This window comes from Aquila chrysaetos, chromosome 10 (genome assembly GCF_900496995.4).
Source record: "Aquila chrysaetos chrysaetos chromosome 10, bAquChr1.4, whole genome shotgun sequence".
NCBI lineage: Eukaryota > Metazoa > Chordata > Aves > Accipitriformes > Accipitridae > Aquila > Aquila chrysaetos.
The window spans coordinates 25,016,472-25,039,009 of record NC_044013.1 but is presented as its reverse complement, the minus strand read 5'-3'; the positions used below and the strand labels follow the sequence as shown (position 1 = coordinate 25,039,009).

At 42.6% G+C, this 22,538-nt stretch overlaps 1 protein-coding gene across 2 annotated transcripts in view; it reads right to left on the bottom strand.

Annotated features, from left to right (window-relative positions):
- The window catches only part of LOC115347346 (glypican-5-like), a 403,275-nt gene that overhangs the window by 55,003 nt on the left and 325,734 nt on the right, over positions 1-22,538 (bottom strand). The gene's annotated exons all lie outside the window — the stretch shown is intronic.

Sequence of the window (22,538 nt, the reverse complement as noted above, 5' to 3'; positions counted from 1 at the left end):
GATAGTGCTCCATTATCACAGTACCTTTAAAATACGTATTAAACACAAAACTACACATAATCTTGTTTTATGCTAACATAAACCCAGATCTTTATCAACCCTTGGAATGCTAGATGGTTTCTCAAATTACTTAGTGTTTGAATTAAAGAAAATTAATCTCTTCATATGAAGTACCTGATTACACAAACGATATATGCCAAGCCCTGCCAGACCTCCTTACATGGGTCATGGACCAGTGGGAACCTTGCCTTTCACGCTCAAACGCCTGCCTTCAGTCTGCTGCTGCTCCCTCCATAGGGAATCCAGAAACACCCCTTGTCTTTAAAAAGACTTCATTCCCCTGGGAAGCTACACAACCTGCTGGTGTCTGTGGTGACCCAGGGTAGCCTTTTTTAAAAGAAGACGTCTTTTATTAGTCAAGCAGAATACAGTGAATTAAAGCCTTGGGGTAGAAAGGGAAAGGGAGGTACACACCGGTGCGTGGATGCTGACAGCCACGCCAAAATCAAACTCTGACCTAAAATGCCTGGCACCCCCTCCAGCACCTCTCCTGGGCTTGCACTTCTTAATTCCTAGCAAAGTTTTCAGCCAATTTTGTGACTGTGCTTCTCTTTCCAAGCTCTGGCCATGCTTCTCTCGCTTTTCTGGCCTCTCAGCTGCTCAAGGCTATAATTCAATGGCCTCTCCCTGCTCCTCAAGGGAACTCCTGTGCCAGGCTCCCCGGCCAGACCGGGGACTGGACTAACACTCCCTCCTTGCTCTCCTCTCTCAAAGGCGAGCTCCTCTTTTTTCTGCCAAGGTGTCCCATGGCATTGAAGTAACTGGAGTAAACCAAGTCACTTCTGCATTTCGGAAACAAGAGACAGAAATTCCCACCACACCCTACAGTGGGCCATTCCCTATAGTTTGCCTTTAAAGCTCCGCACAGCCTCCTCACTAAAAAAGCCGGGGACCATGTGTCTTCTGCTCAACAAAAAGGGCCATGAGAGGATGTGCCTATGGTGCTGTGAGACACCTTACTGAGTGATGTTCATCCGATACTCATATTTCCCCACACAAAAAGTGTAAATGCAAACCATACACTGTTGATCTTTGAGGATGGAAACGCTCAGCAGCAGCACTAAATCGGGACTCGTGCTTCCTTCCCAGGGCCTTCCCAGCTGGGGGCCATACCGCAGCAATCGGGAGTCTCTCTACTTCTGCTCCACGGCCTATTGGCAAATCTGGATTTTGCTTGTTTCTGTCATATTACCAAAGAGTGTCATGTGTTGCACCGAAGGCTAAACTGTTCAGAAGAATGCTGTCATCCAGTGACGCAGTTCAGTGTGGAGTGACATTTTTGGTAGGAATCGGGTACCTAACTGTAAAACACTCCCTGGGAGCCGGCACATGGAAGCCCAGCACCTTCCTGCGTGCCAGGGAGACTTCAGTGTCCCTGAGTCTGAGGGACAGTCTCAGTCCCTGAGAAATATAATTTAGGGCATTATTTCTCCTCCCCCTACCCCAGTGGTACTAGCACCCTACCTGCTCTGCACAGCTCAAATGGGAATCCACTCTGGTGTTATCCTTTGGATACCATGGGATGTATCACCCTTGGATGTGCTGGGGAGTTGGGGCACTTGCTAAACTTCTTAAACAGAAAAACACCCTAGTTTATGGATTTGCCATACCAAATTAAAAAAAAAAAAAAAAAAAAAAAAGCTTGTTTCATCCATTTAATCTCAAACAATAATCCACATCAAGGTAAAAAAAGCCAAAATCTCCGAGACAGCACAGGTACATGTGTTTATAAAAAGTGACCAAAAAAAAAAAAGAGAAATAAAACTACCTTTAGTCTAGTTACACTACAGTTACATCAGAAAAGTGCCTTTTTCCCTCATTAAACTGAATTGCTGTTTCCCTCCTAACGAGATGAGAGTCATGACTCGAGGCCCTTTGCCTGCCCTCCCTTCTTCTTGGTAGGAGAGCTTAACTCCTAGAGCCAAGCTCTGCACACACGTTATTGATCCCAGCCCAGCCAGGCTTCCAGCTGGGTCTCTAACAAAGCCTGGGTTACTGAGCACAGCTCGCAGAGCAGCTGATTTACCTCTTGAACTTCCTGATATTATTGGATCTTCCAGTGAAGACTTGTAAAGAGAAAACAAGGGCTGATGATTAGCTCTTCTGTTTTCCCCCCCAGTTGCAGCTACCCAGGACAATCGAGCACAGAAGCTGTGGGTCATTCCTTTTGCATCAACTCACTGAACAACTTCTCTGAATCACTTCAGATCTGTAATATGGAGAGTGCCCTTCAATCATATCTAATGCTTTTCCTCTACTGAAGCAAAAAGCGCCCCAAGAGGCATTCGACATTACCTGTTGAATTGCTGTAAAATTACAATTTCCCTCTTGTTATCTGTTCATAGGGGGTCTCTTGACAAAGCCCACTTGGGCAGGGTTAAGTAATTTCTGATGCCTCCCCTACGGCTGGTTCTTTGGAAACCCAGCTACACACCTGCAGTTAACATTAATCACGGATGCCAGCCTGACTCCCACAGGCCTGGAAGTCTTTGGCAGCTTTATGAATTAATTGTTACAGCAGGGATCTCATTTCCAGGGAATGATTAAACATACCTTTTTTTTTTTTTTTTTTTTTTTTTTTTAAGGAACATAGGATCCAGCTTCTAACACAGGTGATAAAATTCTTACTTGCACACATTTACCTCTGGCAGATTTGTCCTTACCATCCTTTTTTTTTTTTTTTTTTTTTTTAGGCAAAGCTCAAATGTTTATTCTAAGATATGGTTATTCACATCTTTTCTATCGTCTGAGTATAGCAGTTTGATACTTCAGAGGAACTCTCTAATCACCTCTGGGTTATAGAGAAAGAATGAAGCATAGAGCTTTTTTTTTTTCCTAAAAAAAAAAAAAAAAAAAAAGAAACCCAAAGTCCATGAAAGCTTTGTTGATCTTTTGGGATCCCTTAGTTACTGTTCTCCCAGAGGAGACTTCATATCTGAAATTATGAAGGGTTTGTGCCACTGTTGAATTTTCTTTTCAAGCAATGATCTAGCTTACTTTCCTTTTTAATTATATTCTTCAGAGCTCAGGGTACCCAGAGGCACTTTTGACCAGGGTGCATTTAAAGTTGCACAGAGATTCACAGGTTCTATCCCATTTTTGAGGGTTTTTGTTTTGAAACCTCTTCCTATTGGTTTAAGATAATCTTCAGCTTATTTTGATGTTATGTATTTTCTTCACTGAAATACAAAGACCTTCCGTGAGGAAGAGAAGACTCACGCTGCCCTCCGTACTCCCACAAAAGCAGGCAGCTGCTCTGTCAGCGCTAGCAAGAGCAGCGCTGCTGACGTGGCCGCGGGAGCACGTTTCGCTGCAGACCCAGGAAGCGTGAGGCAGCTCTGCTCCACCTGGACGCATCCCACTCGGGGCTTGTCCCGAGTAAGGGTGGCAGCTGCTTTATTTCCTTTTCATCCAGCGAGTCCCCAGGCAGCCTTACATCCAGCTTACTCACTTTGCTGAAGTCTTTATCCCTTTTATACCCTAACAGATTGGCCTTCTTTTTCTCCATATATATCAAGTAGGGATTCGGGTGTCTTTAAGACCTACAATATGGAGTGCATGTGAGCCCTGCTCTGCCCCTCTTTCCAGGCTACCTGTCCCAACTAACTCCTCCTCCTCCTCCTCTTCTTCCTTCTTTTTATGTTACGATAGCACCTGGGATGGAGCCAGAAGGGAATAAGGACTGCAATTAAACTTCACAGCTAGGAAAAGATGAGCCTTAGCACATTTCCATTCCCTCCCTATCACCCCAAAATCATTACTGAAGTATTTTTTCTCATTCGTTACTTTTGCACATCAAGAGTCAGTGAGCACCATATGCAACTGGGATGGCATCTTCTGAAAGGAAGCTGCAAATTCACATGATTAGGCACATGAAAAGATCGGGCATCCAGATACCAAACTAATTGCCTTGCAACAACCAAGTGGGCCAACTTTGTACCTGTTTCCACAAAAACCTGGCTTTTGGTTCTTCCTCAGGAACAAAGTAAGAGATTTATGTTTTTCAGCCAAAGCCTGGAGACCCCACACCGAGTCCTGGTTTTTCTTCCTGAAAACCTATTCACAATTCAACCTATACCACATTAAAATGAAAAGGCACTTAAGACAAAAGAAAAGAAAACCATTCTTTTCTTCTAAACAAAGAACTAAGCACTGCAATGATTTAGATCGCCTGCTCCCTTCCAGCATAAATATATGACTTACATATGACTGAGAAAAATACTCTACCATTTTGGTGGATCAGGGAAGATAATTAACAGACAGATAGGCTAGCGTATATCTACGCATAATAATCTGTTACCGCTAAGGCTACCAAGACAGCCTTAAGTGTCCAAAAATAACAGATTGCCTGTGGATTCTTCAAAATTCCCTATTACCTTGCAGAACCAGACCTGCTCCAGCTCAGAGGTGACACAAGACCCACTGGAGAGCTCAGCTACAACCACCTACTACTGGATCCTCTGACAGCTATGCCAGAAAAACTGCCCCAAAGGAGGCTCTAGTTGCGGAGACAGTTACTCAGGAAAGGATCCCTTCTGTTCAGGAACACGGTATCCACATAACTCAGCTGCAGGGATCTGGTTCATTTTTGTACACAGAAAAGCCCTAAGTTACCTAAAAACCTTAGGACACTTGGGTCCTTCCCTCTGGATGCACTTGGGGAAGTTCAGCCTCATTTGTCAGCGTGAGGAGACCTTGAAAACAGAGACTAAAAGAGTGTCCCATCTTGTAAAAACACACACTTCAGTGATTAATGAAATCCTCGTTTTCTCTAACCAACATCAAATGTACACCTTATCACTCTCTACAACTACCTGAAAGGAGGTTGTAGTGAGGTGGGTGCTGGTCTCTTCTACCAAGTAACTAGTGATAGGATGAGAGGAAATGGCCTCAAGTTGCACCAAGGGAGGTTTAGATTGGATAATAGAAAAAATTTCTTTACCGAAAGGGTTGTCAGGCATTGGAACAGGCTGCCCAGGGAAGCAGTGGAGTCACCACCCCTGGAGGTGTTCAAAAAATGCATAGACGTGGCACTTCAGGACATGGTTTAGTGGGCATGGTGGTGTTGGGTTGACGGTTGGACTCGATGATCTTACAGGTCTTTTCCAACCTAAATGATTCTATGTTTCTATGATTCTACATGTGAAGAAAAAACCCCATCCCATAATTCTGAAGCCTATAAAAAACAAGGTGGCTTCCTGATACCTCACGAGGGAATGCAGGAGTATAGCAGCAGGAAAAGAAAAAGCAGATCTGATTTGTGACTTTCACACGCACCTGATTTTCACTCTCATTGCATTACTGCTTGCACACTGCAGCCTGGCAGCCACAGGAACTCACCAGCCCTGAGGTCTTTCAGCTTCACTCAGATTGATGCAGCTTGTCACAAGCTTGACTTAATATGACTTTCTTTCAAAATATCCTCTGATTGAGGATAAATATGATGTGACAGACGAGTTACACAGCTGTTTGCTGACACGTTATTCATTAAAACCCGTAAATAAAAAAAGTTAGCATAACACTGCTGCATGTCACTCATTGTGGAATATAGTTTCAGGTTAGTTCTTAGGATTCAAGGTTACATGTATGAATGGGACTCGGGTTGTTCCCTTGGGCTTTTGTGTGTCTTGTAGGTGGGAGGCCTAGGGAATGACTAGGTAGTTTGCCACCCACAGCAACATACTCTGAAACAACAAGGAACATAAATCTAACTGCTGGTGAAGCAGTGGGCAACCCTACAAAACACCTTAGCCGTCTGTGAAGCTGCCCAGTCCTCACAGCAGATCTGCCAGATCCACGTCTGGTGAAGGTGGTGCTGGGACCACGTCTGCTGCTGGCAGGACACGGACAGAACCAGGGAAACGCTAACGTGCACGAGAAGGTGACTTTTTCCTTAAGTCTAGAGGAAGGAGGTGTCCCCTCCCGGGGTGCCTTTCCTAACAAGAGAGGCCTGCAGAGCAGTATGCCTTGCTCCCAATATTTTTCTGGACAGCTGTTATTTATACACAGAATACTCCCTGTCTTTCCAGTCATCCCCAATCTTATTAGTTGATCTCTTCTCTGCTAGTCTCTTTTCATAACCACACAGGTATTTATTCACATGGGAAAAGGCCTGTTTAATTACGCACACATCAACGATGGGTTGCATTCACACAGAAATCCACACTGGCAAGGCGCCTGTTAGCTCTGGAAGATGACGAAGTGGCAGCCCTGTCAGGACTAGCCAAGTGACACTGGCACAACGGACTGTGCCTCAGGGGATTAATGTTGTGTAACATGTATAACAAGATGAAGTATGTTCATTATTTTGAAAATTAGCATCAGAAAACAAAGTCCAGAGTTTCGATCTAGATTTATTTCTCATTTAAATCTCACCCACTTTTTTTCCCTGAAAGAAGCCTGCAATATTTTCATTTAAATTATAGTCATCAGTTAAATCACTCATTTCAGGTATGACAGTAAAAGTGACGTGTTGTGAAATTCATTCCTCAGCTAACATTAGGGAACTTGATTTTAATGTGTGTGACTGAAACGGCTGCTGCTTTCTGTACATTTGCCTTTGAAAACACCTCCAAAAATAGTCAGGCTAGAGAAACGCTGTGGTAAATGAAATTGCTTTCTCTGGACTGGTTTCTGGCAGACTTGGCTGTGTAAAGGGAAAGACACCTGTTTTAGGAACTGCCCGTGTTTATAAGAAGGCTAAATATAGACATGAAAAGGCACGCTGTTCCTGGATAAGTAAAGCGAGCATGTTTTCAGGAACAATTTGCATGGGATCTTACCCACTAACCTAGAAAAATAAACGGCATGTTCTAATGCACTCAGGAAAATAAAAAAAAAAAAAAAACAACACCCCAAAAAACCCCCAAACCAGCAACACACCTTTGTCAAAGAGAGAAACTCAACACATCATGGAAACAGTGCCATCCTCTCCTGTCTTGACATCTCTTCATCATTTATTATACTTGTTGAAATTTTCAATAAAGCCCAGACTCACCAAGAGAGTAGCATACACAGGGGTAGAATATCCAACATTTTCACCTACGGGTATTTTGCTTCCACAGCGCTTTGAAGAAAGGAGGAAAAGGAGTATCAGGGTTTGAGGTGAGCACACCCCAGCCCTTACTGCAGATGGGAGCGAGCGGGAGCCGGCTTGTTTGAGAGCTGCACGGCAGCAAGCCAACCTGAGGCAGATACATGTAAGCCTAGATGGATTAATGTTTAATAAATCCTTCCCCTACAATCACAGAAACATTAGGAAGCCGGTTAAAAAAGCAACAGTGAAACTGTTCAGAAAAAAAAATCTGTGGAGGTGACTAATTCGGTGACTGAGCATAAACAGGAAACAACAGCTGCACGCAGCTTGGTTCAGGACCAGGGAAACTGCTGGGTAAGTGCAGTTTATCATTAGAGGCAATGAGGTATTTAGAGAAATCAAATGAAGCACTTGTTCTCCGCAACACGTTCAGCACTAGATGAGGGAGCAGCCCACAGATGTGCTTCCTTCCACTAGCACTGATTGACCTGGGTACCCTGGGCAAGCTGCATAACTACCCAGCCTTCAGCTACCCCGTCTGACACCAGCACGGAGCCTGGCCTGGTGCTTTCAGGTCCGTGAAGGACTGTGTCAGGGTGCTTCTGCCGCTGATGAGGTTTCAAGGCCTCATGCATCCTACCCCTGGAAATGGCTAGGGGCACGAGCAGCCTTTGCTTTCTGTGCTGGGAGCCCCATTGCTACCTGCACAGCTGCTGGACCTTTGCTCTTTCCTGGGAGCTTGAAGGTCCAGTGAGGAGACACCTGTTTTTGTGCCTGAACTGAACCTGGAAGAGCTACAAGGAGGCAGAAGAAAGTGGTTATCTAGTCCTACATAACAAGAATATCCATTCAGTGTCTAATGTCTGTGTGGCAGGGTGCCAACAGCTCTAGCAACATTACTATGAGATGTACACAGCTACTTCAAATAACTCTGTAGTTAAGAAGTATTCAGAAACTTTTGGAAGCTAATATATATATATATATATATTTTTATATGAATAAGGCTACAATAGCTTTATTAGCACTTCTGTATTTTTGTCCTCTATTTTTCCTCTTGTTTCAACAGAGAGCAAGCAAGGCATTCACTTCAAGCTCGCACTGATGCCAGTGCCTTGTCAAGAGCTTGGCCACAAGAGGAGGAACGTGCTGACACGAGGGCAATGACTTTCTGCTGTGAATCAGGCTGTGAACTGGCACTTGGCATCTAGTAAGCACATGGGAGGTTGAAGGGCACAAGGTCCCCATTTTGTTTTGGGGCACCCCAAGCAGACTGTTTGGGACAATGACTTGCCACTGCATTCTCATCTGTGATCCCACTACCAACATATTGAAAACAAGCTCTCAGACACAGAAGGACATTACCCTTTTACGGATGGAAAACTGTAGCACCGAGATGTCATCCTGAGCTGCGATAACTTTTGCAGAGCAGAAACAGCACGCTTATCTGTAAGCTGAGTGGTATTTTCATAGCCTTTAGCATATACCTGTTTCTCTATGCAGAGTCCAGTCCTCCCGCAGACCTAGCAGCTCAGCCTGGGAAACAGTCTGACTACATTTCCCAGCAGTTATCTTGTATACGAGTTTGGCGTAGGTATGTCTGAACAGAACTTCTCTTTCCACATGACTCAAAAAACTGTCCTAAGCAGGTCAACAGCTTCACTATAAACATGCCATAGCCCTGATGTTTTCAGTGGCTAACTGCCTAGGCAGACTGGAACACCTTCTGCCTTCCAAACCCTAATACTTAAAAAGTGTATATTGTGTATATAATTATGTAATATGCATACAGTACACGTATATATTACAATAAAAATACATTATATAATGCATTACACGTTATGTGTATTATACTATAATGTGTATACAACACATTTGCACTATGTACCTACCCTACTGCATATGTATCATTGGAAAATCACGGCTGCACTGTGAATGAAGATTAATGTAATAGTGGTAAAAATATAGAGACTTAGAAGCTGCACCAAGTTTTTCCATCAAGTGTAGAGATCACCATGGACCTCAAAGTGGAAAGCAACACTGCACCACTCTGCTCTACCACCTGATGTTTCTCAACAGCCACACATACAAACCCCACCTTCCCCGGGCTCACACTTCAACACACAAGGTGGCAGAGCCTTCAGGCTAGAAACCACGGCCCGTTTCCAGATGTTGATTTTATTCTGGTTCTGCCCATATTCTTTACCCATCTTTTCCCTCTTGCTCTCTCCATTTTAGCATCCTCCCTCCCCCATCCTCCTGCCCAGCTCGCACGGCCCCCCTCCCGCTGACTGTTCCCCCAGTAGCCATTCTGCCGCACTGCTGCCCCAGGGTAGCCCAGGAAGGGGACAGCAGCAGGACTCGGGTCTCTGCGGGCAAAGCAAGCGGTGCGGCAGGGGGAAGGATGCTGGGCACAGTAGACCGGGAGAGAGCTCTGCTGCCGGCTGAGGGCTGCCCGGGGGCACGCTAGGCCTGGCAGGCTGGGGGCAACACAACAGAAGTGTGCAGGCACTGCTGCACCGGGTGCTGCAAGTCAGAGAAAACCGTCCCCTCTGAGGACATGGATCTCCCAGGTCAGAGGGACCGAGCACAAGAGACCATCCGTTGTGAGAGCTAGGAGACGTGCTGGGAGGGCATTGGGCTACATGCTGCCACGAGCTGGGAGAACACTGGGTGGCAAGAGGATTGCAGCGCAGGGGGGGCATGGCGGGGGTGCTGCAGGGTGGGGAGTGTTTGCACGTCCCCCACCTGAAAGCTGGCCTCAGAGCCTGTGCAGGAAGAAGTTATGCTACAATGCTGCAAATGTTACAGAGACACAGTCTAGATTCTAAAGAGCGGGTGAAATGCACTTTGGACAAAACAAATAGTTCCAAGTTCATCTTCCAAAACATCCAGTCACTTATGTGAAACAATTTAAAGACGCTTTACACAGCTTGTCCTCACCAAGAACCTCTTCTGCCATGCAGATATTTCCCTTCCCCCAGTCTTGCTTTCAGTCTTATAATATTACCACCATCAGAAGTCATTTAATTTCAATTTCATGGCTTGATTGGGCTGAATGTAATGGAACCAGATGCTGTGAATGAATGAAAGTTCCTTCTGTGAACACCCATCATATTTTTGAGCTAAGTGGGCCATGTTCAGCTGCATGCAGGTACTTCATATGCTTTCAGAGCGTTTATCTGCCTGTAACAGGTATGAAGCCAGTCCAATGAGCCAAAACTAAAGTAGAAGCATTAAACTGGCCTTTGTTGTTCCATAAAGAAAATCCTATAAAGCTTTAATTGCTAGTTAATCAACATACTCCAAAATAAATGAATCATACTATTTTCCTTGGTGCTTATGTGGTTTAAAATAGCAAGAAAATTATATGCTCATTTTCCCCCTAGGGTTTTCAGTTGTGGACTGTTTCAAAGACGAAACAACTTAACCAGAACATTTTATTTCAGTATAGTCACAAGGCCACTGCTGAATACAGCTGCACAAAAACTACAGCATTTGAGAGTGCTCGTGGCTGGTACACTGAGAATTTCCTTCAGAAACACGATTTTGCTGAAATCCTCTTTTATGCTGCCTATACACTGGTATTATAGGGTTGTACAGTGCCAGTGAGGGAAGCCAGCCTGGAGGGGCAATACTTTGGAGACTATCATAGCAATGCCTGAAGCTGTTTGAGGGGGTTTCAAACAGCATTTTTCTAACTTTTTCTAGTGGCCTTCCAGGCATCAGCTGGCCAGCAACAGAGTTCAAGGAACTTGGCACAAAAGGTATTCATAGAATTCACTTTCAGCTAACTTCAGCAGCAATAAAACATGGAATTCAGCAAATGAATGAAAGATAATGGAACAAACCCACTGCATTATAGAGGTATTTAGTATAACACTTCCAGAATTAATCAATAAACAGGAGTGTTAAAGTGTATGAATTTTTAAAGAAGTCTAAGGTGGTGAGGTTCCAGCCTATTGGAGGCAGATCTTACCCAAGCTTCAAAATTATTTTTTTGGGAAAAAAAAAAAAAAAAAAAAAAGAGTCTCCTTGGATCTGTGAGTGGTAGCCTCAGCATGAACAGAAGCTAGGTGTCAGAGAGCCATTATCTCTGGACTGAGCCCTTCTTTTACTAATGACTACTACAGGATTATTCATCAATATCAAATGGCAAGCCTAAATGCCCATAAAGCATCTTAATGTGTACTAAAAAGCTCTACTCAAGTCTGCTAGTCTTATTACAGTCCCTCTGCCTTCTGGGTATGCACTTTACTTGCTCTGTAGGGTAGGAAAAGCTTCCTGCTCCTGTGCACAGATCTTTCCAGTAAGTTTTGTAGATTGAGAACTGGTTTAGGAATAAGTACCCAAATTTAGGAGTAGTTTCATGGAGACGCATGGGTGCTAGTTGAATCTTGACCTGGGGAACTACCAGATGTGCAGTAGTGTTACTAACAGTAGCTCTAAAACATAGTTTAAAGCAGAAATTTATATGGGCCATCCAAGTGCTTTTTTCACTGTTGATCCTATCTCTGCCCAGAGTGAGAACACAGGACTGAGTGTCATCCCAAGAAAGCTCCTTTTCCCAATAGGCCTCCATTTCCTCAGGTTCACCACATGTGCAGCTGAAGCATCTCCCTGTTTACAAACACACAAGTGAGAATTTCAGGTATTTCACAGATGTGTGCTGATCGCAGCCCACACCCTTGTACTCCCTTTGCTGGTGCACTCTGTAACGGATGCTCCGCAACACAAGGCACAGCAGTGCCAGTGGGCAGAGACCCCGTTACGCTGATCCATTGCATGGACATTGCATTCATAAACACAGAGGGACTGAACACCAGCAAATACTATAAATGAAATCACCAAGAAAAAATACAATGCGATTTTAATTCAAATAACACTTATTTAGATTGGGGGAGAGGTATTCCAGCTTCTCATGTAAAGTTTGAAATTTAGAGAGAGCTGCCAACGTTAAGATGTCTGCTATTACTTTCTACAATGACACATTTACTTACAATACCAGCTATTTTTTTACATATATTTTTTTTAAATCTTTCTGAGGTTAAGTTCCTTATTTTGAATAGCATGCAAAATTGTGTTTAAAAAAAATTCTTTAGATGGCCAACAGACAATTTTCCTCTAAATGTTTTTTTGGTAGATGGCTCATTATGGAAAATCAATTATGTTGTTTCTCATTAAACAGTTCAACAGTATCATGAATGTTAAACATAATGAATTTCACATTGTAAGACAATTTCCATACTTGAAATCATGAGGTTAGTGACATTATTAGCCTTTTCCCTAGCTAAAGCTCTTTTATTATTTCTGATTTTCTCTTCCTCCTAGGAGGATATAATTTGAGGGCAACCTGCTCTAAGCTGGGCTACTTCTTGAATTCTTGCTGATAGGAAGCAATCTTATCTACTAAAATAACAGAATAAAAGTACTGAAGTATTTTTAGAATATGGATGAATTTTCCTGTTGCAGCGAGATGAATTTAATACTACTGGAATATGCACAAATTTGACTTAATATATACACCAGGCAAAGAGAGGAAACTAAACTGTTTCTTGTGCAAAGGAATTGACATTCATGGTTCTTGTGCAGTTGGGCACATAAACCTTTAGCAAGGAATTAAAATTATAAATAGAATGTTCTCAACACTGGACGCAGGCTTTCCTGCTTCCCCAAGCACATCCACCACAAACAGCAAATGCATAAATAACCTTCATCTTGTGCATTAATGGATTTCACTGTTTTCAACATGTAGAAATCCTTAACCATGGTGATGTTGCTTGCAGCTGAAAAGAAACTCCGTGCACAGCCCTGTCTATGTGATCCAAATGTCTTACCACAGCAGAAGATGCTTGGTGGTGTTAAAGACAGGCTGCCCTGTACAAGTGATCAAAGGTTTTCATGTGAAGCAACGCAACTAGTGCCATTTATGTTTTCTAAACCAAACAACTCTTATAAAACAAAGTTATTTTACTCAATATGGAAAGCATTACATGGTCCATGAAGGACCCATAATGCAGTTTCTAGAGCATGTCATCTCCGAGCAGGCAGAACCAGCAAACACATGTAACCACTTGTGAAAATGCTCCAAATCCTGGAAACTGCTCCTCACAGCGAGTACCGAATCCTTTGCTTCCCAGCATAGGCGAATAACCAGGGGAGCTGAAGAATCCCCCCTCCAGAAAATACACAAATCACAGACACACCAAAGGAATAAGAAATAGCATGCTACAAATATCACCGTACAGGACTAGCACTCCTGGATTTTGATAAAGCGTTTGCAGTGTCCATCCTGCGCCTGGGAGAAGAGCTGAATGCCAATTTGTCAGCATTGGAGCATTTTTTTACTGCTACCTAAGGGAAGCTCCTACAAGGAAAAGGATTTGGGTGAAACTTGAGCAAATAGTACCTAATCTTCCTTGTGGTTAAAACTCTTGTGAAATGAAATTACTGAATTAAAATCAGCCAACCCAGGACTAGGACTTGCAGTAAGTTCTGTACCGACAGACTCCACAACAGGTCTCTGCAGTCGCAGTTCAGAAGATGTCCTATTGCCCTTTGCAGGAACTTATTCAACTGCAGGAAAGGAAGCGGTGAGAATGGCAGCTTTAGCTGACAATGAATTAACACAAGCACTGAGCTCATCACAAACTTTTTTTTTTTCCTCTCCTGTTTTCTTCCTTAGGTGTTTTTCAGCTTTTTCAGCTGTAGATGAGTTAGAGGTGGTGAAAGTATGAAAACATGCTTTAGGCTGAGGACATAGTGTCTGTGGCTTGCAAAAGCACATGGGTATAAACCTAAACTTTTCCATTAATAACTGAATGAAAGGAATGTCTTTGTATATTATATCCTTATAATAGCTTTTATGATTATATTTTTATAGCACTGTGGATTGTCTCTCAATCTCTGTTCTCTATTGAGCTTTCAAAACACCTTGCAAACATGAACAAGCATTTTCTAAGGTATTCCTGACTGTAAATATATTACCATAGAACACAAAATTAACTAAAATTTCAAGTAAGCCCTAGGTAAAGAAAGAAAACCAGCTTTTACACTTCACCCAGAACAGAAAACAAAGTCTGCTGTTCTTCAGTCACAGTCAGCCTGCATCACCTACACTAGAGAACAGTGATGCTTCATTTCCCAGGTTACACCCTACTTCCCCAGGGCGTTACAACCACGCTTGAGCTGCCACTTGCACAGACTGAAATTCTGGGACTAGAACACAAGTGAAGCCTGTAGCTAACAACCCTGGTGCCTAACGCAGGTACAGGGCCCTGCTCCATCACTTGGATCTCAGCAAGAGCCTCCTGTCTGCCTGTTTACTCTCAGAACCAAACCAAAACTTTCATGCACACACACACAAAGCAATGTTTTATCAGAATAAAGAATTCAAACCGCACATTTTCCCATCCACGTAATGTAAGAAAAAGTTTATAAAAAGGCAACAAACAAGCCCCATGTGATACAAAAATAAGTGTTTTCTTAGGCAGTTTACATCACCTGTAAGTCCCAAGGCAAGAACCTGGCACACAAGTCAATCATGCCAATGGAGCCATGACCTTTTCTAGGAAGAGGAGGGTTTCAGAGACAGCCGAGTGGGAGCCTGAGGCAGCCTGCTGGGTGTGGGGACAAGGAGCAGCATTCTGCATCCCAGGCAGAGGGATCTGCAGGCTTCCTCCTCTGTCAAGAGCTGGGACAGGGAATGCTACTGGGACCTCTGCTGTCAGGCTGTTTATGGCAAAGCTGAGGAGAATAAATCCTGAAGCCCCCGTCAGCACTACCAAAAAACTGGAGTTTACATTTGTGGTCAAATTCAGCTGTGGCTCAGTCATGGTATAACTCACTCTGCACAGTCCACGCGAGACAGACTGAGCTAACTATGAGGTAGCTTGGCTTAAAGGGGGGACTCACTGTATAGACTGTCCTGAAGAGGAAGGAAGGGGTTTTAAAATATCAGTTATTGCATGGGAGGAAGGCGCAGTGAGAATAAAGTAACAGGTTTGGGGAAGGATCCTGAGCAATGTTGTTTCAGAAAGTAGTGAAAATTACTGAAGAAAAACGAACTTCACAGTTAGCACAAGCTGGTGCAACTTGACTGTAATCAGCAGAAGCAGTACCACCAGACATGAATTTGGCCAGCTCATTCTCTCTGTGCTGTCTCATTGCTCAGCAACAGCCACAGTAAGATTTTGAAGTGTACGGCAGAAAAGAGAATCCCAATCTGTTCTGCTCAGCTCAGCACAGGTAGCATATAAATAAAATACTCACTGTGTGGGCTCTGCCCCTTGTGAATTGTTTTATCTTTCTTCACATAAGGCATGAATTTCATGTCTTAATTCAGCCCATTACCTATAGCCTGCACAGGACTGGAAGATGCAAGCAGGTATTACTGCGCTGTGGTTCACCCATCTCAAAAACTTTATGCTGATCCTTACCACCCTTTTGTTTCAAAACAATAGATTTGCACATAAAACCTCACTTCCTCCACTGAAACTGGCTAAACATCGGGCACGAGCCACAGGGAAAAGGAATGTATATATGAAGCTTAATGGTGGCAAGGTGGTACAGGGTGCTTTAATAACTGGACCACTTTCTGAAATGCTCATCTGGTATGGCAGTGACTAAATGCAAACAGACACCAAGCCATGCCTTGGCCAAAAGTTGAGGAGTATGGGGAGAAGTCTGACTGGCAAGGGGATTACACTAAATCCACGGAAGGTTTTTCAGTGCAGGGACCCCTAACTTCTTTATGAGGAGTATTATATGCATTCACAGTCAAAGGCTCTCTCCATAACAAGCAGCAAAAGATCACAGAAAATAGTGTCAAATGGGATATGCCCCGAGGCTCAATAGACTTGCAAAATTCTGTTTACTGGTTGTGTGAACTGTCCAGGACACCATTTCTCAATTGGTGGGTCAGAAATATTAGGCAAGAGAGCAGACAAGGCACTAGAAAAGGTCACAAGATGGTGACAATTGCATTGCAGTCTCCAGTGAGCTTGTTCCTTGCATACCCAAGCACCTCCCCAGCAGAGCATCCTCTGTAAGCTATGCAGTGTGCACAAGAAAGCAAATTCTATGTGTTTAACTGTGCAATAATTAAGATTATATGAATTCAAGAGTGAGAGTAAAAAAATTGAAGGGGACTCATTAAAAAATATTGAGTTTGAATAAATGACTGGCAATCTGAAAAAGCTGCAACATAGTTGTCTGGAAGAAACTGCATGTGCCTTACTTTAGGGACGCAGAAAGATGGGACGCTTGGTTGATACTGTTCATGGTAGGCAATACGCAAGATGATCCAGACAATCTGCTGAAGCAGGTAATCAGCTGGATAATTTAATATGACTTAAGGAAGAACAATTATGCATCTAATGGCTAACAGAAAAGAAAAATACATCATGATTAAGGTTTTGCTGGAGGAAATAGGAAAGGCTAGAATACTTTGGGAATTACACTACAGAGAAGAAAGATTAGTACATCAGCTCAGTACAGATGACTTTTTGCAATGGGAGATACAAGAAAAAGCTTGCTTCTGATATAATCCCCCTTTCTCACATAGAATAGCGTAGTGCTAGGCTCAGTTTTGGTCAGTATATGTGCAGTGCTAATTTCACAGTTTAAGACACTTTTTCATATCAAGAAAGGTGCAAAACCCCCAAGTCACAATACTGATTCAGGGACCTATAAAAATATTTTCAGGAATTAAACACAGCAAACTTGGATGAAGAGGCAATTAGACAAGATTTCTTGAAAGCCCAGCACTATAGAGTCAGGATGCCATTTCTTTTCTATAAAAAGCATATTTTTTTTTTAAAAAAAGAAGAACAGTCTTTGACTAAATTCAGCATTTTATGCAAAATGATTATTTTTAGTGGAAGACATGGACTTTATTTTTCTTTTTTTTTTTTTTTTGAAAAAGAACTACCACAGCCATTGTTGACCCCAAAGCATAGGTCATTTAGCGCGAGAGAGTTTGGTGCATCACAGGAATGAGAATCTGGACCAGGTACCACTTGACAGAAGGCGAGTACACAAGACACCACTCCTGAGGCACCACAGAACATTTGATATAGCAAGTTTTTGATTTTGACTTCCAGGGTTTTGATTATTCACTAACTTTATGGGAGACAGTTAAAGCCTAAAAGCAATGCATTCTCCAACCAGCCAGAAGTATGAAACAAGCTCTCTATCTGAAAAGAGGAATATGAAGTTTAAAGGAGGTACATGTAGGAAAGACCAGTGAATCTCTTTAAATATACTAAGAAATAGCTAGGACTTGCTTAAAGTTCAGGCTATATGTTTTTATGAGCATAATCCGCATCAGCCACTGCGTGCTGGAGTCGGAACGGTAAAAACCTCTTCTCTACAGCCCCTGTGCTGTCAGGGGGCAACCACAAGTCTGCAAGAAAGGCAGGATGAAGCCCAGTAATGAAGGATGGAGATGGAGAGATCCGGGATCTCTCCTGCCTGTACAATTAAGTTTGTGTGAACTGAAACAAGCTACTTTGCCTCTGTGCCTCACTCTCCTTATCTATAGAAGAGAGATTATCACCCTTATCTCCACTGAAGTACTCTGGCATTTATGAATATGAAGAAAGTGAAGTAGTCTATTAATTTCAATCTTTCCTTTTTTTGAATAATTAAAAAACTGCAACAAAGTAATACACTGGTACTTTTAGCACCTCTTCTGTTTTCCCACATCAGAATACCCTGGAGATTTCTGCTCCTCCAGTGCACTATTTCCCTGACTTCAGTTTCTTAAATACATCAAAAAATTGGGCAGGAGGGGAAAGAAAAGCAAGAACAATATTCTTATCACAAAAAGTGTAAAACTAATTCTGGATGTTAAAATAGACCACAAAATTGGTATACTTATATTTGCAGTAGATGGTTATACATGAGTAGTTTCATTTTCCTAACCATAAGATTTATATAATGGCATTTTTACACATTTAAAGCCTCTCAATGTTTACTAGTCCACTGGAGGATATTTAAAACAAACCAGAGCCTGCAAAAGGAAATATTCTGTAGAAAACAGAACAGGGCTTTTTGTGCTCTACTTGTGTCCAAATAACAGGACATATATCATTTTCGAACACTGTACTATGTATACTCCTTCTCCTATTATTTAAAAGCATTAGGGCTGTTAACCTGTAAATGGCAGCTCCAGAGCCAGGCAATAAAAATGCACTTAGAGCTATTTTAGCTCCACATGTAAGTAATTCAAGCTTTTAAATTATTAGAAAAGGCACCGATTGTGACAAAACTGAGAGGCTTTTTTTCACCATTCATACAACATACTGCAAAAGAGAGATGCTATTTCTCAAATCTGCTCTATATCCACCTTTGTCCTGATAAAACTCTTCTGGTTAGGGGTGTCAATTAATATTAAAACAGACAGACTGGACAGAGGCCCTCACATGATCACAGTGGTATCAAAGGGTTATATACCAGCACAGCTTACTCCTCTTTCTTTACATACAGACACTACAATGTAAAAACTCCTTAGCAATGATAGAACTGTTTCTGTCAGAGAGAAGGGGAATCATCTTCAGGTGTTTGTGCTTCTGTACAACAGGCACCCTCTAAGACAAATGGTAGGGCTCACACTGCTGTTATTGCTCCTGGGTGCCCGCAGGCTCAGGCAGACAACACTGCATCATTCTGTATTTGTTGCCTATTTTCAAGGTCATATTCTCAAATGTGGGACCTAGAAACAGCCCTGGGGCTGAGATGCTGACTCCAGCACATCACACTGGGAACCAGGGTCACAGTCACACATTTGGTTCTCCCTGACATGGTTTGCAGACTGAAAACCCACCGTGAAGAAAACCTGACTCAATATGGAACATCACTGCAATCGTTCTTTTCTACCAGTTTAAAATTCATATCAAGCAACCTTGTCGTAACGGCCCTGATTTTGAGTCCCTTTTGCCTGATAATGTCTGCTGGATATTTGACAGTATTTAAAGAATTAAATTATAGGAAGCAACTTAATGCCTTAGAAACGGGACTCGGATTAAGATGCATCATAATATATGATTTCAGCTAATAGAACTAAGCTAGTAAAGACCAAATGGTTTCTTAGGCGATAATGGAATTTCTTTAGTACGAAGAGCTAAACAAGGAAAATCATCATGGTGACAATGGAGGTATAACCTGTTTCTGTCAAACCCCTTTCCGGCACTTAGAATTTAAGCACTGGGAGAACAGGACATGGTTTTGCCTCTGGTCAACTGGAATAATCCCCTTCCAGTAGTAATATGTGTTGGCCTCAAAATCATTCCTATACAGTAGAGCTTTTCCTCTCTCCTTTGGGCACATCTTGTAAAAATAATAGCAGTATTTGTTTATCTGGCTTTGTTAGGAACATAGCCAAGTGAGTCTGCAGGATGAATTTCACTCCTCTCCTGGCAATCAGCAAATAAAGTCAATAGGATCTCTGGTTCTCAGTTGGAGGATGGCATTCCTCTCACCTATCATCGGCTAGCAAAGCAGCAGACAGCAGTGTAAGCCCTGCTCTACGTCACTCTGTAGCCAAGGGCAGGAGACACCTCCTCAGGGTAATTTCTTCCACAGAGTGAGGAGTAAATTGCCCCTGCAGATATCCCCCCCTCGAGCGGAGCACAGATGTCTACCTCCAGGTAGAAGCCTGATGTTCTGGCAGCTCGTGTTTGGCGAGATCAAACAATATCTCCTGCTCTCCTTCCCATCTAAACCCAAGGAACAGCCTCAGTGACTGACACCACAGCCACATCGCTGCTGGGGCTTCTACGCTGTTTCCTCCAGCACTACATACAAGGATTTCCAACCCAATTGAAAGTGTCTTTGGTTTGCTGGTAGTTTCATTTCAATTGGCACAAGGATGTGATCAGAAACATTCCCTGTCCCTAATTAATAGAAGAGGCATCTTAATAGAAAAGGCATCTTAAAAACAATGAAAGAGCAACTCTTTAAATATTTCTTCACTGATAGAACAGAAAATGGTTCTGGCACTAAAAGAACAGCCTGGCTGGCTACTCAGCAGCTTGCTCTGAGCCCCCACTGTTAAGAAGTTTCTTGACCAAACCTTGTAACAAAGTTGAGATGGTTTTTTTTGTTGTTTTTTTGCTTTTTAAATGTACTAGAATAGTTTATTCCAAAAGCGTAGCACCAATTTCACAGAGAAACTGGCTAGAGACCCAGCATCCTTCTCATTCTCAGGTTCCTAGACCTCCTCCTCCACAGTGGAAACCACAAGCCTCCTGGCAACTGCAGGGTATCAGACATCAGAGATGTTACTCATTTCACTCGTACTTCTGAGAGGGCAAATCCAGCACCCAGGCTGCAGCCAGCTCTCCCTGGCCTGTTGGTAAGGAATCTGAGGGCCAGGCACCACATTTTGGATGCTCCGGCTTGGAGTATACAGGCATCTCACTGTGGCGTTTCATTTATGCTGTTATTTGTGATAACATTACATCCTAATGGTAATGAGAAATATTGCAGCTTCTAACAAGGCTGGTACTAACCATCCCATCCTAAAGGGGTGCCCTGGAGGTTCTGCACTGAGGAATTCGAAAGAGCAAGACCAAGGGTGTTGGCTAGTACTCTTGGATTTGTGCTTTGAGTTCAGTCTTCTTCCCTTCAGGCTTTCTGACGTTAAATGTGTTTCTTCTGAATCAGCAGAGTTGCCTGTCTAGTCTCTGGCTAGAAACGTAGACTGCAGACTGAGCCTGGAACACATCAGCAATCTCTGCTTGCTCTCAGCAACTGTGACTGCCAATGAGAGCTTGCCGAGCCAAGGAAAAAGCAGCCTCATTTGCTGCCAGAGTCAGTGATAAGGAAACAGGTCCTGATTACTTGCATGTTCAAGCCTTGGCCACAGCATCCATCACAGAGTCACTTACATTCCTGAGTTGACACAATCCCCAGAAAAAAACCTGCACTATAAGCCAAGCAAGAGGGAAAACGTACTTTAGAAGGAAGCAAAAGGACTCATAACATATCCATGGATGCTTAAAACAAACTGATTTAGTCTCAAAGTAGTAACAAGTACAAGTAGCTTCAAAAGACTTTGAAAGCATGAATTAAAACCTTTTCCCAAATACCAACTAGTACCTCTGTTGTTACAAGACCTTCTGTACAATATTAGCCTTAAGAGAAAAGTCTAGCTTTGTTGACACAGTACCTTCCCAAAACAGTAATGTTTATTCATATCTGATAAAAACCATTACTTCTTAAACTGAGTCTCTAGAATGAGCTTTTTATGAGAGTTAAAATGGGTGTATCTTTTGGAACTGGCTTCACAGAGTTGGTCTGAGAGAAAAAAGAACAGCAACAACAACAACAAAAAAAGACAGGCATATACAACACTGTTCCATTATCTCCATATCTCTCTGACGTCAACTATTATCATAATAAAAAAATAAGAACCTTCCTTCAGATGCCAGAAGTTATCCAATATCTGGAAAAAACAAGATATATTAGTGTTTTAGCCCTGTTACTTTAGGGAAGCTGAGTCCCAAAAGAAATGCTATGAACCAGCCTCCATGCTAAAAGATATATTGCACAGACTGTTTTCATAAACTATCCTCAAAACCAAAGAACACATTTCTTCACATTAGTAATCGGTAAACCTAATTAAGGAGCAGAAATATTGCAAATGAATGCACTTAATTTTGAAGAAAATGTGCAGCACATGCAAACTGAAAAAATGGCTGTGCATCCTTTTTCTCTATTCAAATCTCATGAGCTCTAAGAGAAAAATAGCTAGCAAGTCAAAGAAGGAGAAACGCACAAATCCTTGCCATCCCAGTATTACAAATCATGACATCTTCCTCTCCCCACCTCCTTCCAAAGTCATTACTTTACACAGGCCTGTACACAAACGATTCTGCTCTGGAGAAAATACCTTCAACAAGTAAGACCCCATGCCATGGGCTAATTTAGCATGGCCAGAGGGAATGGGAAGAAGGCATAGTGCGTCCCATGACTCAGCTATCATGAATTATCTGAAGATAATTCCTCTAGTATTTTGGGACATCCACTTTCCTCCCAACAAATGCAGGTGAAGAGTTTTCCCCCTTGCAGCCCAAGGGAAGGCATTGCCTTGGGTGTCTGACCAGGGCAGAGCTCAGCCCCTAGCCCAGCTCCAAAAGCCGTATAAGTACATGCAATGGCATATGTGGGGCTCATGTCAATGCCAAAACTTAGACCACAACCTGTTTAAACATGTTTAGAGGAAATCTTTAAAAAAACTCAACAAAAACAGTGACTGGTAGAAAAAATATGCACTACATGTAATATAATTGAAGGGTGTATATAAAGGAAATGGTGATTTGTTTAGTCTGTTCTTTAAAGGACCCTTACATAACATAACATTGCTTACAACACATCAAGCCAAAGATAAGATTATTTTAGGTTAGTTTTGTGCTGTGGTTTCTGGTTTTTAAACCACTGC